Here is a 14,397-nt window from a genome sequence, read left to right as displayed (position 1 = left end):
GTTCTGTTACTGCTTGATTCATTTAACAGCCTTTCAAAAGTAATTACTCCAGACAGCTTTGATTCCTTTTACAGTACTCTTTCCTCTATTTCTAAGCTTCTTCAATAGCCTCTAAAACATTTTGCCACCTTCCTGATATTTATTTTCCCTACTCTTATCAATCTTACCATGACTTTTGTTGTTTAGTTACTTTTACATATAGCTTAATTCGCTTACATTTTTCTCTGTATTCTTTTAGGGCATCTCCTGACTTATTTGTAAGAAATTATTGTCATGCTTTCTTCTTTTCCTGGACTGCTTCTTTAACTTCTTCTGTCCACCATGGTGTTCTTATTTTTCTATCTTGCATACAACTTCATCCCACCTTCCTAGCCAAAACAATCAATATCTTTTTCAGAGTTTGCCACTGAGACTACAAGGATTAGTTCTTGTTTTGAAACTGCTGCAGATTTTCTTCAATAAAACTGGCATGGTTGGCCGAGTGGTTAGTGTATCTGCTCTCCAGCCAAAAGGTTGTGGGCATAGATGTTTGTGATTGTCTGTGAAAATACTAATGGTAGTGGTGGTGGGGGGGGGGGGGGGCAGTAGATGGCATTGGTTTAATTGCAGTTAGTTGTAGTTGGGGAGATTTGAGTGGTGGAGACAGGGAGTTGTAGAGTAGGGAGGCACCCTTGATGAGTCTTTGGACTCACTGGAGATGTCACGTAATAATAATAATAATTTTTCCATAGTTGAGTCTAGAATTTACCCGTAAAAGTTGCTCAACTTTAATTCTTTTTAAAACTCTTACATACTGTTCTTTTCAATGATATATGTATTTTTATCCTGCTTAGTACTAAGTAATGGTCATTTCCAATTTTGAATCCTCTGTATACTACTATATCCTGAACCAGTTATATGATATCACTATCAACAATGATATAGTCGAATGAGGCTTTTCTTAATTCTTGTAGAAAGGCTTATAAGTGTATAAGCCTTGTTTAAAGGATTAAACATGATTATTAAATACTTAAGGAATTGACAGCATATACTAGAAATATAAATTAAATCAAACTTTAACACGTTCGCTGCCAACTACGAGTATACTCGTAGTTCGTATATGAGTTTCACAAGCCAACAACGAGTATACTTGTATGTCAATTTGCCGACTCCTATGCCAAACATGAGTCAACCCTTAGTATAATTACCTTAATTTGGACCCTTCAATTCTGAATAAAGCAGAGAGCATGTCTGGGGCCTTGGTAGAAGGTAAATAATTTCAACTAAAATATAGTATATTACATTTGTGCCTCAGAAGCCAACTACAAATATACTCATATGTCGATTACCAACCTCCTATGCCAAGCGCGAGTTAATCAGTAGTATAACACTTATCTGTAAATCAATTTAAAACTAATAAAAGGAATAAAAATAAAAACCAATCAATAAAATAAAAAAACAATCAATAAAATAAAAAAACAATCAATAAAATAAAAAAACAATTTATTCAAATTAAGAATGGTACATTTTAAAACAATTTTCCACACACAATGGTGGTTTTTCCTGGCAAACAGGACAATAATAACGTGTTTCACGTCGTCATTTGTTTCGTGTACACAACACACACACGCACACGGCATGGCTTTGTGGGGTGATTTTTTTTTCTGTTGGCGGTAAAATTTCCAAATAATGAAAATACCGATTCCTCCTAATATTCTCTAATGCTGTAAGCTCATCCATTCCAACAAAAACTGAGATAAATTGATCTCTAAATTTTAATGCAGTCATTGCATTTCCAGTAATCATGTTATAAAATTTATGCGCATTTTGAATGTATACCTCAAAAATGCGTATTGCCAATTTCTTTGGCCATCTAATTGTATTTCGTAAGGTGGAATAGTAAGAAAGCATTTGATCAGAAAGATCAGTGCCTGACATACCCAAATTATAATCCCTAACGATATTTGGTTTTAATTGAAATTTACCATTTTGATTTTGCGCTTCAATCATTTCAAATTTGTGCATATTTGAAATGGAAAGAACTTCCCTCTTATCCTTCCATTTGCTGACTACAACAGGACCTCTTTGCCAGACAAATTCCCCTTTCTTTACTTTCTTTTGAATAACATCTGGTGGATTGTTTTTCCTATTATTTCTCAGCATTCCACACGTGTATGTTTTTCTGTCGGTAAGCGATTCCGTCAGAGCTACAGAATTATAAAAATTGTCCATATGCAATACATAACCCCTGTCTAAATATTCTTCTATCAAGTGGAATACAATATCATATGCGTGACCCATTTTTGATAAAGAGGATTCAGATTTTCCTGTATAAATTTTTATTTTTATCACCAATCCATTCGATTCGCATAGTTCATAGAATTTCATGCCATATTCATGTTTTTTTGTTTTTATGTATTGCCAAAATGCCAGTCTACCATAGCACAACACCATTGACTCATCAATACATAAGTTTCTGTCTGGTGTGTAGCTATTTCGCATTACACTATTAAAATGATCTAGGACTGGTCTTAATTTGTGCAATTTATCATTGCTGCTTGGGAATTATCTGCGAAATGCAAATGACGCAATAAAATTTGAAATCGATTTTGGCTCATTTTAGAGAGCCAAAAGGGCAAATTGTACTCCAATTTTGCTCAATAGACGGTAAATTACAAATCAACTTTGATTTGTACTCCAATAATGCTCAATAGACGGTAAATTACAAGGACCGATATGAAGTAAAAGTCCAAGAAATAAATTCATTTCAGGTATGTCTGTTGCTTTCCAGTTTGAAATTCTTTAACTTTTTTTGATCTGCGCTCGGCTTTGCTCAATATTTTGTAAAGCATATAATTTGGTTTGTTCTACTAAAATTGTGAGAAAATCTTCAGAAAAGAAAAGCTCAACTAACCTTTTGATACTGAATTTCCAGTGTCAATTTTAAAACCTGCAGTTTCAACAAAGTCAAATTGTGGTGGCTCTTGTTCTGAATTTTTCCCAATAAGTAGATGTTGATGTATTTGGCTGAATGCTAACTTCATCTTCAAAAGTTTCTTCCTCTGAGTCACTGCTAGAGTCATCTGTAGGATCATCTTTGGAATCGGAACCAAATATTTCATGAAATTCATCATCGCTCGTATTAGCATAAGCTTTTACTTCTATATCAGTAAGTTTTCTTTTATTGCCATGGCGAAATTGAAGGTTCTTAGAGACTAGAAACTAAAACTAGACTAGACGCAATAAACACCATCGTCAGCGCATGTAATATATAGGCAGAAGTGATACGAGATTACTCGTAATTGGTGTATGAAACAAAATTGTCTGATAAGCTGGCTACAAGATTACTTCTCGTAGTGATCTTGAAGACACGAAAGCGCTCGGTGTGCGGGAACAAACTATGCCTGAGAAGCGTGACAGCAAACTTGTAAATATACACTTTCCAATATTTCGGCAACGTCACATTGCCATCTTCATGGGGAACTTAAGATAAAGCCATATGCATGCAAGTACTACACAACAGCAAATGAGAAATGAAGCGAGGAAGCTAACGTTTTCCTAAAGTCCTGATGATGCAACCTAGCAGGCTATATTAGGTGTTCTTGGCCTTTGGGCTGAAGTTCTCCTGATGTATGTTTCCCAAATTTGGGGCAGTCTCATGCAACCAAATTTGTTGCAGTTTGGCATGTTCCTAAGGGATGAGCCTGATTCCATGAATAGTCTTTCATATTTGAACTTGCTGCAGTGTATTACTGTGGCTTTCTTCCACCTTATTCTGTGACGAGTATCCAGAGCATGCTCTGCAAGCCCAGAGTGGATGTAATGGTGAAATCGGATGTAGTCCTTGTGTTCTGAGATTCTGATATTTGCTGTCCTGCCTGTTTGGCCAAAATAGGACAATTTACAGCTGCAAGGGACCTTCCCCTAGAGCTACCTGGTATAAACCAGGTAGCTCTAGGGGAAGTGGTTGGTCTTTAGTGGAGTGGATAAGGGATGCCAATATACACTTTCCTGTATGGTCTGTAACAAGAGGTCAAGTCATGTTTTTTTAGGATTTTGTTGATTTTTTCCGAGGTGCCTCGGATGTAGGGAATGGTGATGAATTTAGAGTAATCTTTTTTGTGAAAAAAAAAAAGGGGCGGGGAGAACCATTGCTGAGAAAGTGTTAAGGATGTGATTTAGTTCAGTGGTTAAGGCTTTGACATTTGAACAGATTAGTTTAGCCCTGTTGTATAGTGTCTTAATAACTCCATATTGTTGTGGGGGGGGGGGACTGTTGGTGAATGTATCTGCCTGTATGGGTGGATTTTCTATAAACTGAGAAAACCAAGGTTCCATCAAACTGGCGGTTGACCAGTGTGTCTAGGAAGGGGAGGCTATTGTTTTCTTCTTTTTCCAGGGTGAACTTGATTCTGGGGTGTTGGTTGATTAAATGTGTTAATAAGGAGAGGAGTGTATCCAAACCATATGGCCAAATAGCGAACATATCATCAATGTAGCAAAGCCATATGGTAGGCGTTTGTGGGGCACAGTTTAAGGCTTTCTCTTCAAAAGTCTCTATAAAGAAGTTGGCCAAGGGTGGGGAACCTACCTTGCAGCTGTAAATTGTCCTATTTTGGCCAAACAGGCAGGACAGCAAATATCAGAATCTCAGAACATAAGGACTACATCCGATTTCACTAGTACAGCCACTCTGGGCTTGCAGACTATGCTTTGGATACTCACAACAGAATACGGTGGAAGAAAGCCACAGTAATACACCGCAGCAAATTCAAATATGAAAGATTATTCATGGAATCAGCCTCAGTCCTTAGGAACATGCCAAACCTCAACAAATTTGGATGCATGAGACTGCCCCAAATTTGGGAAACATACATCAAGAGAACAGCCCAAAGGCCAAGAACACCTAATATAGCCTACTAGGGGGCACCATCAGGACTCTAGGAAAACGTTAGCTTCCTCACTTCATTTCTCATTTGCTGTTGTGTAGTACTTGTGTGCACATGTCTTTATCTTAAGTTCCCATGAAGATGGCAATGTGACATTGCCGAAATATTGGAAAGTATATATTAAAGTTTGATTTAATTTATATTTCTAGTATACACTGTCAATTCCTGAAGTATTTAATAATCATGTTTAACTAGCGTATAAGCCTTTCTACAAGAATCATGATCATACACGGAGATTCCATCGCACGCAAGGCCCACCATTACTGCAAAATGAAGCTGAAGTTATCAAGACAACTGAATCGCCATGATAATCAGGTAATCCCAAATTGTGTAAAATTCAAGCACCATTTCTTTTCACAGAAAGCCCTCCGAATCTGTAACTGCACGAGCCATGCTTTGCTACGGGAACAAATTAACGCTACACTCAGTTCCCTATTTTAAACAGAGCTATTTTAGCGCTAGGAAGAGCTTTCTAATACGCTAAATCACAAACTTTGGTCAATTCTACATGATGTCTCGTGTACTGCGGCAAATAAAAAATTCGAAAAAATACGGAGTCGACATATCAACAAGTTTCATAAATTAAAAAAGAACTTGACGTCCAAACCAAAACTTCAAACCAACACTGTAGTTAACCTTTCTACAGTTAATTTCAAGCCTGAAGCACTCAACGCTGTTAAATTGTGAATGAAGATATTTATAATATTAATACTTCATTCATAATTAACATCATCTACCATATCATAAGCAGGACTTATTTAAATTGATTCTGTTAGTTTCTTGCTTATAAAATATTATTCATGTAATTCCTTTTAAGTTTTGTTAGTTAATTTTATTTATGTGATTTTAAAACATATTATAGATATGAAAAGGTCTGTACTAAAGTGTCAATTATTTTATTTGCTTTATTCCTTTAATAATAATATTAGAAACTGTAATATATGTAATTTTAATGTATCCAGAAGATTCTTTGTGATATCATTTGATTGGTTGTTGTGAGAAAACATGCAAATTTCTCCTATACGGAGGGAAAAACAAGTTTGATGTGAGCCTAACCAGTGAGAACCAGTTACTGGCGGGAAAAAGGAAGGAGTGGATATGAAAACGAAAGTAAAGAGAATCGAGTAGGGAAGTATAGAGAACTGTAGTTGAAGACTGGAAGGGAATTTTGACGTGCCAAAAACGGAATTTAAAGGACCGGGAATCAGTTGGTATTTTAACTTACCTTTTTCTGAGTTGGATTTATACCAAAACTTCCTAACACCTAACAGTGGAATAGTGCAGGAAATAGGATAATACGTAAAATAAAAAGAAGAAATAGGTAGATAATTTAAACCAAGTGCATAAAGGTTATATTCTTCCGAGTCTATAAATCAGTCACGGAAGTGGAAGATTCTTTTAAGTCTGTGTTACAAAGTAAAAGTCAGCAAGGACTTAAAAATTGTTGTTCGATCTACTTATGTGTTGAAGTTATATCCTGGTAAGATTACCTTTACTATACTTAGTGAGAAGTAATGAAAATTAATTCCTCCGAAAGTAAATTGTTCCTAGTTGCAGTATTCAGCGAGTCAAGATTTAATATGTGATGTGCTAAGACTTTTCCCTCTTCAAATGATAAATGTTATGTTATTGAATTAAGTGTTCATTAACTGAATGAGAATACTATGAAGCCTATTTGTTGTAATTTGGGAATCTCGAACTTACATGAACTAAAATTGATTAACTGAGCCTAGAGAATTATAAATGAATGTCTGAATGTTTATGAGTTGTATTCTTCTGAATATCTTGAACTGATTTGATATTTAAAAATGTTTTCAAATGTAACCTCAATCAGAGTATAGTTATGATATAAGTTCTTTGTAATAAGAAGGATAAGATATGTTAAATATAATCTTTAATTATACAGTTTAAGCTCAGCTGAGTAGTATACTAGAATCTTAATGAGAGCTTTATATTCATTCAATCATAATGTCCCTGTTGGAATATTGTGTTATGATGTAATTTATGTGTGACTGCATTAAATAATTTTGTTTGAATTGAATCTTGTATTCGCCTGATTGTTTCATTGCACCCACTCATTAAAATAATTCGAATCTCAGTGGGAACCCTATGTAATAAAAATAAAAACCTCGGTCTAAAATCAACTTATGATAATCTGATACAGCTGAAGGTTGATTTATCTAAGTTGCTCTTGCAATTTCCAAAGTATGGAGTGGCACAATATAATATAAATTTTCTTCATATTCGATTGATATCAGCTTACAACTAGTTCAATACTAAAGAGAGAGAATCGTAAGACGATAAAACATGATTGAGCAGAAGCTACGATCTAACAACACTCTGTCCCGTGGTCACAACTTTGCCATTGCTCCTAGGAAAATACTGGCTGAGGGATTAATGATCCAGATTGAACGCAGGATTTGCCACCTTCCAAACTACATCACCAACGATATTAGATTGGATGTAGCCTGTGTTCTCACAAAAGTAAGATCACCAAAAACTGACATATCCAATAGTGAATACAAGTCTCTACAGGAAATGAAGAAAAACAAAGACATAGTTATCACCAAAGCGGATAAGGGGAACGCCACTGTGGTACTCAATCATACTGACTACACAGGTAAGCTTAATGCTTTACTATTAGATCGGGCTACTTACTTTCCCATTGAAAACAATCCCACCAACTCACAAATTAGAAAAGGCCATAGGCTCTTTAAAAAGGTCACTTCTTGGCCTGTGGAGATGACTAACAAATTAAAACCATATAACTCTAGCCCCCCCCCCCCCACACACACCCAAATATATGGGCTCCCAAAAAAAATACATAAAGAAAACGTGCCATTAAGTCGCATAGTGGATGGCATTGATTCCCCCACGTACAAACTAGCTAAATATTTAGACAAAGTGCTCTCACACTATACTGGCAACACACCATCACACATAAAAAACTCAGCCCACTTCAAAGCTAGTGTAGAAAGCCTTACACTCCAACATAATGACATAATGGTCAGTTTTCACGTCTCCTCCTTATTCACAAATGTCCCCCTCAAAGAAACCCAAGAGCTAATCCAAACTAAATTTCCTCCTGATATCTCAGCACTATTTCAGTTCACAATGAACTCAGGCAGGGCCGGCAGAAGTGGGCATGCAGGGCATGCGGGTGCTGCCACCAGGGAACGGTTCATAAGTTAATTTTTAAGAAACAAAATTTTTATCATAAAAACAAAAAATTCTTAGAATGATCAATATTAAAATAAATAAGGCCGGATACACCGAATAAAAATTTTTTAAAAAATGTATATTGCCGCCTCTTTGATCAGCCGGCTGTTTACAATTTTGCAGCGAGAGCAGATGCTTGCCTGCAGAATATTGTGTCAACTTCAGTCTATCTAAAGTAAAATGGTGAACGGTTTTTATGCACAGAAACGAATTTTCGTACAAAACATTTGTTGCTAGTTAACCAGTCATATGGTGCACATTTCAGTAGGCTACTGACAGTAGCGCAGTGTGGACTATTATTTCGTCTCTGTGTCATGTTGTGCAATAATTTCTTGTGGGTATAAAATAGAAATGGAATCAAAAATTTTAAAAAAAGTTATCCGGTGCACAAAATCGTAAGTATCATTCTGCGAAAGAAGCAGATATTAAGAAACAAACTGGGCCACTTAATAAATTTGTTAACATATATTACAATATTCTGATGCAGATTGTAACCAACTCTGATTTCTTCAACTCAGAAATCAGAGTTGAAGAACCATGCACATCATCTAGTTTGCAAGAAAGTACTATTGCAACTATTGAACAAGATAACAAGACGCATGATTTAAGTGATGAACAGTTAGGATTTAGTCAACTACAACAAGATTTAGTTCTGGTTGATCACGAAACTAACACATTGTTAGTCTCTGTAAATTTAGAAGATCCAGGTGAAGGGAAATATTGATGAAAAATTACGAGTTGTTTTAATTGAAATGGGACCTGTTCAAAAGAAAAATATAATATATCCCAGAGATATGTATTATAATAGGAAAATGGAAAATGGAAGTTCGTGCCAAGAACATGGCTCGTTTATTCCGGAACTTTAAATTCTGTTTTTTGCTTTTGTTGCAAACTTGTCGCACCTACTGAGTTTTGTAGAAGGTTATAATGATTGGAGAAATGTAAGTACACCTTTACATAGGCATGAGACTAGTTTAACTCACACGAAAAATTTCTTAAAATGGAAGAGACTTGATAAAAATTTAAAAAATCAAAACTACTATTGATTTCCAGATTCAAAGCATGTATGAAATGGAAAAGAAACATTGGATGAGTGTTTTAGAACTCTTGATTGAAATTATAAAATTCCTTAGTAGCCGAAATTTAGCTTTTCGCGGATCATCTGATAAATTATATGAAATAAATAACGGCAATTTTTTAAAATTAGTCGAACTGTTAATGAAGTTTGATGTTCATTATGGAAAATCGTGTTGAAAGGGCCCTACAATGAAACAATAGGGTACAATATTTGAGTAAAGACAGTCAAAACGAAATATCAGACTCTTTAAGTAACATAATCAGGGATACAATTTTATTATCAATTCGAATATCTAAATATTATTCTATAATTTTAGACTGCACCCCTGATGCAAGTAAAACAGAACAAATGACCCTTATTATTCACCTTGTTTCCTGTGACAATGGAATTGTCAAAATCAGGGAAAACTTTTATAGGTTTTGCAGATATATCAGATTCCACAGGACGTGGTTTATGTGCAACAATAATGGAACAACTGGAAAAATGGGACATTCCCATTGAAGACATGCGAGGTCCAGTGTATGACAATGGGGCAAATATGAAAGAGAAAAAATATGGGCTCTAAAATTTTTTTTGAACAAACATCCTCGAACTTTTTACATGCCATATGCTGCTCATACTCTAAATTTAATCATTAACGATGCAGCCAAAGTGAATACAGATATAATTAGTTTCTTTGCAATTATTCAAGAAATATAAAATTTCTTTTCATTCTCTTACAAACGTGGGGCAATCCTTTTAAAGTTCATAAAAAAATTAACATTGAAACAGCCATCAGAAACACGATGGGAAAGTAAAATTAATGCAATCCGCACTCTACGATATCAGTTAGGAGAAATTCATGATACATTTTTTGAAATTTTAATAAAGAAACTCAGCATGAAGCACAAACATTATGTTCAAAAATAAAGAACTACAAATGTATTTGCTCTCTCATAACTTGGCATGATTTACTTAACAGAATAAACCCTGTGAGTAAAATGCTTCAAGAAAAAAATATGAACATTACACTTGTTTTAGAATCTATTGAAAACTTAAAAATATTCTTACAAGAGTATCGATCAGATACAAATTTTAAAGATGTTCTAAAAACGGCAAAAGAACTGAGTGAAGAGGTGGATGGAGAACAAGAATTTAAAACTGGTATGGAAGTTCGACGACAAAGTAAGACACGACAATTTTACTACGAGCATCATGATGAAACGCCACAATCGCCAGAAGATAAATTTAGAGTGAATGTGTTTTATACACTTCTAGACATTGCAATGTATTCGTTAATAGAACGTTTTGAATAACTAAACACATATTATGATAATTTCAATTTCTCGTATAGATTACTATAAATTAATAACGAAGATTTACGAAAAAATTGTGGCGATTTAGAGATTCTCTTGAAGGACTGCAACAATAAAGATGTAAATGCAACAGAACTATATGACGAGTTATGTGCTTTCCCGGATATTTTTCGGAAGGATAATTTAAATTCCCCTTTCGATATTCTTAATTTTATTGTATCCAATAATTTATCTTTTCCTCTAACTTTTCAATTGCTTTAAGAATATTATTAACCTTAACTGTTAGTGTAGCAAGTGGTGAACGTTCCTTTTAAAAGTTGAAATCGATTAAAACCTACTTAAGAACAAGTATGACACAAAAAAGGCTTGTTAGTTTGGCATTAATAGCTATTGAAAATAATATATGTGTGGAATTAGACATTAAGACCATTATTTCTAATTTTGTGAATATGAAATCAAAAACCTTAAAATTTTAATAAAAAAAAATTTCAAGTATATTTATGTAATTTATTTTCTGTTATTCTGTAAAGATGTTATTTTTTGAATACTTATATTAAATGTTCTAATTATTTCTGAATTCTTTTCTTATTTTCTCATCTATCTTGAGTTTCTTTTATTTTCCTAAAAGATAGTTCCACTTATAAAAATTATTAAAAATTTTTACAAGTTATTACAAATTTTTACAATGATTCCTGATATGCTAATCGGTCTACCGACCGATTAGCATATCAGGAATTATTGTCAAGGTCTTAGAGAAATTAGTCAAGAAAAGAATACAGGATTGGATAGATGAAAATGGGATATTGTATGGGGGACAACATGGTTTTGTGAAGGGTAGATCATGCCTCAGTAACTTGCTCACGTTCTATAACACAGTGACGGCTGAACTGGATAGGGGTAATGGGTTTACAGTGATACTACTGGACCTTGCCAAGGCCTTTGATAGGATACCACATGGAACCCTAATCAGTAAACTGGAGCAGATGGGTATAGATATAGGGTTGGTGAGATGGATAGGAGGGTGGTTGAAGGAGAGATATCAAAGAGTGGTTTATTCAGGAGTGGAGTCTAAAAGACATCTTGTGACTAGTGGAGTGCCACAGGGCTCTGTTCTTGGACCACTGCTTTTCAATTTGTTCATCAATGATATTGGAAAGGATCTGAGAGGAAGTGTTCACTTGTTTGCTGATGATGCAAAGTTGGGTAGAGCAATTGTGAGTGCACAGGATGTCAAAATTTTACAGGATGATTTGGATAGTTTGGAGGACTGGGCTAGGAAAAATGGATGACAATTTAATGTGGCAAAGTGTAAGGTTATGCACTTTGGGGTGAAAAGAATAGCAGCAGTATATCGCATTGGTGGAACCATACTCCAGGAGATTGATGAGGCCAGGGATTTGGGAGTGTTGGTGGATAGGGAGTTGAAGTTTAGGGGGTACATTGCAAAAGTAACTAAAACAGCTCACCAAATCACTTGGCTTCTGAAAAATACTTTAACATGCAGAGACGAACAAGTTGTTGTTCCTCTGTATCGAGCCTTGATAAGACCCCATCTGGACTTCTGTGCCCAGTTATGGGCACCAGGGTTTCTTCGTGATGAGGAGGAAGTGGAGAGGGTCCAGAGACGAGTGACCAAGATGATAGCAGGTGTGTGGAATGAACCTTATGAGAATAGGTTGAAGATTTGTGGGTTGCAGAAATTGAACAATAGGCGAAGGAGGGGTGATATGATTGAGACATTCAAATTACTGAAGGGTTTTTATAAGATTGATCCAGAAGATATTTTTGAAAATATGACTGGTGGTGGGAGGACTAGGGGCCATGCATGGAAGCTGGGCAAGAGCGTGGTTGACAAGGGTGTTAGAGCTAGGTTCTTTACTTGGAGAGTGGTAAATGAGTGGAATAAGCTTCCAGAGTCTGTTGTGGGTGCTACGACCGTGAATGAGTTCAAGCCAAGGTATGATAGATACTGTGTGAATGTTGAATAGTTGTTCTTGACATGATGTTAGGGCCTCCCTCGATGAGTCTGTCGACTCCTTGGAGTTTCCCGGAACAATAATAATAATAATAATAAGTTATTAAGAATTTAGTAACTTGTAAAATACAAGAATTTTTTAAACTTTAGTTAAAATAAATTTTAATTTTAATTAAAATTCATTTTAATTCTGTTACCAATTCAGGTCGGTGAGAAGGCTATAATCCCTGTTTCATTATATTCAATGATTAAAGTGAAGTGGCTTTATCAAAATTTGCTTTAACTTCTGAGAATTTTTTGAATATACGGTTTTTAACGATTATCCTGCCTAGTCAACACCCATGGTTCATTACATTTAGTGAACCAACATGTGGCTGTTCTGTCAAAATTTATTTAAGAAATTTCAAATAATTTAAATTTTTATTATCGTAAGAGAACCACACACAACCAGATCGTTACAGGGGCGCTTAGATAGAAATTACATGTGGGCGGCAAAGACCCTAGCGCCGGTGATGAACTCGGGCAATTTTGTTTAGTAGGGAAAATTCTACAAACAAATAGAGGGAACAGCCATGGAGGGAACACCATTTTCTCCACCCTTGGCCAACTTCTTTATGGGCACTTTTGAAAACCAACTATATGGCTTCGCTAAGTTGATGATGTGTTTGCTATTTGGCCACATGGCTCGGATACACTCCTCTCCTTCTTAACACACTTAAACAACCAACACCCAAGAATCAAGTTCACCCTGGAAAAAGAGGAAAACAATAGCCTCCCACTTCCTAGACACACTAGTCACATGCCAACCTGATGGAACCTTGGTTTTCTCAGTTTATAGAAAACCCATCCATACAAGCAGATACATTCACCAACAGTCCCTCCCGCTCACAACAATATAGTTATTAAGACACTATACAACAGGGCTAAACTAATCTGTTCAAATGACAAAGCCCTAACCACTGAACTAAATTGCATCCTTAACACTTTCTCAGCTAATGGCTACCCCCCCCTTCCAAAAAAAAAAAAAATCCAAAAAATACTAAAACCAGTTATCCACAACCCCCCCTTCATAAAAAAGATTACTCTAAATCCATCACCATTCCCTGCATCTGAGCCAGCTTGGAAAAAATCAACAAAATCCTAAAAAAACATGACTTGACCTCTTGCTACAGACCATACAGAAAATTGGCATCCCTTATCCGCTCCACTAAAGACCAACCACTTCCCCTAGACCTACCTGGTGTACACCAGGTCTCTTGCAGCTGTAATTTGTCCTATTTTGGCCAAACAGGCAGGACAGCAAATATCAGAATCTCAGAACACAAGGACTACATCCGATTTCACCAGTACATCCACTCTGGGCTTGCAGACTATAATCTGGATACTCATCACAGAATAAGGCGGAAGAAAGCCACAGTAATATACTGCAGGAAGTTCAAATATGAAAGACTATTCATGGAATCAGGCTCAGCCCTTAGGAACATGCCAAACTGCAACAAATTTGAATGCATAAGACTGCCACAAATTTTATTATTATTACTTGACATCTCCAGGGAGTCCAAAGACTCATCGATTGGGAAACATATATCAGGAGAACTTCAGCCCAAAGGCCAAAAACACCTAATATAGCCTGCTAAGGGGCATCATTAGGACTTTAGGAAAACGATAGCTTCCTCGCTTCATTTCTCATTTGCTGTGTAGTACTTGTGTGCACGTGTCTTTATCTAAGTTCCCATGAAGATGGCAATGTGACATTGCCAAAATATTGGAAAGTACATATTAAAGTTTGATTTAATTTATATTTCTAGTATATGCTGTCAATTCCTTAAGATTTAATAATCAAGGCTTTTCTTAATTCTTGTGTCTTCTGTGCATATCTTTATGTGGAAACATGGTGTTATT

At 35.6% G+C, this 14,397-nt stretch overlaps 1 protein-coding gene across 1 annotated transcript in view; it reads right to left on the bottom strand.

The window, feature by feature from the left end:
• The window catches only part of LOC150107495 (uncharacterized), a 1,121,546-nt gene that overhangs the window by 773,510 nt on the left and 333,639 nt on the right, over positions 1 to 14,397 (bottom strand). The gene's annotated exons all lie outside the window — the stretch shown is intronic.

This window comes from Typopeltis vanoorti, chromosome 4, assembly GCF_054136105.1.
Source record: "Typopeltis vanoorti isolate ZY-2024b chromosome 4, IOZ_Tvanoo_1.0, whole genome shotgun sequence".
NCBI classification, from domain to species: domain Eukaryota; kingdom Metazoa; phylum Arthropoda; class Arachnida; order Uropygi; family Thelyphonidae; genus Typopeltis; species Typopeltis vanoorti.
This window is presented reverse-complemented; position numbering and strand designations above follow the sequence as displayed.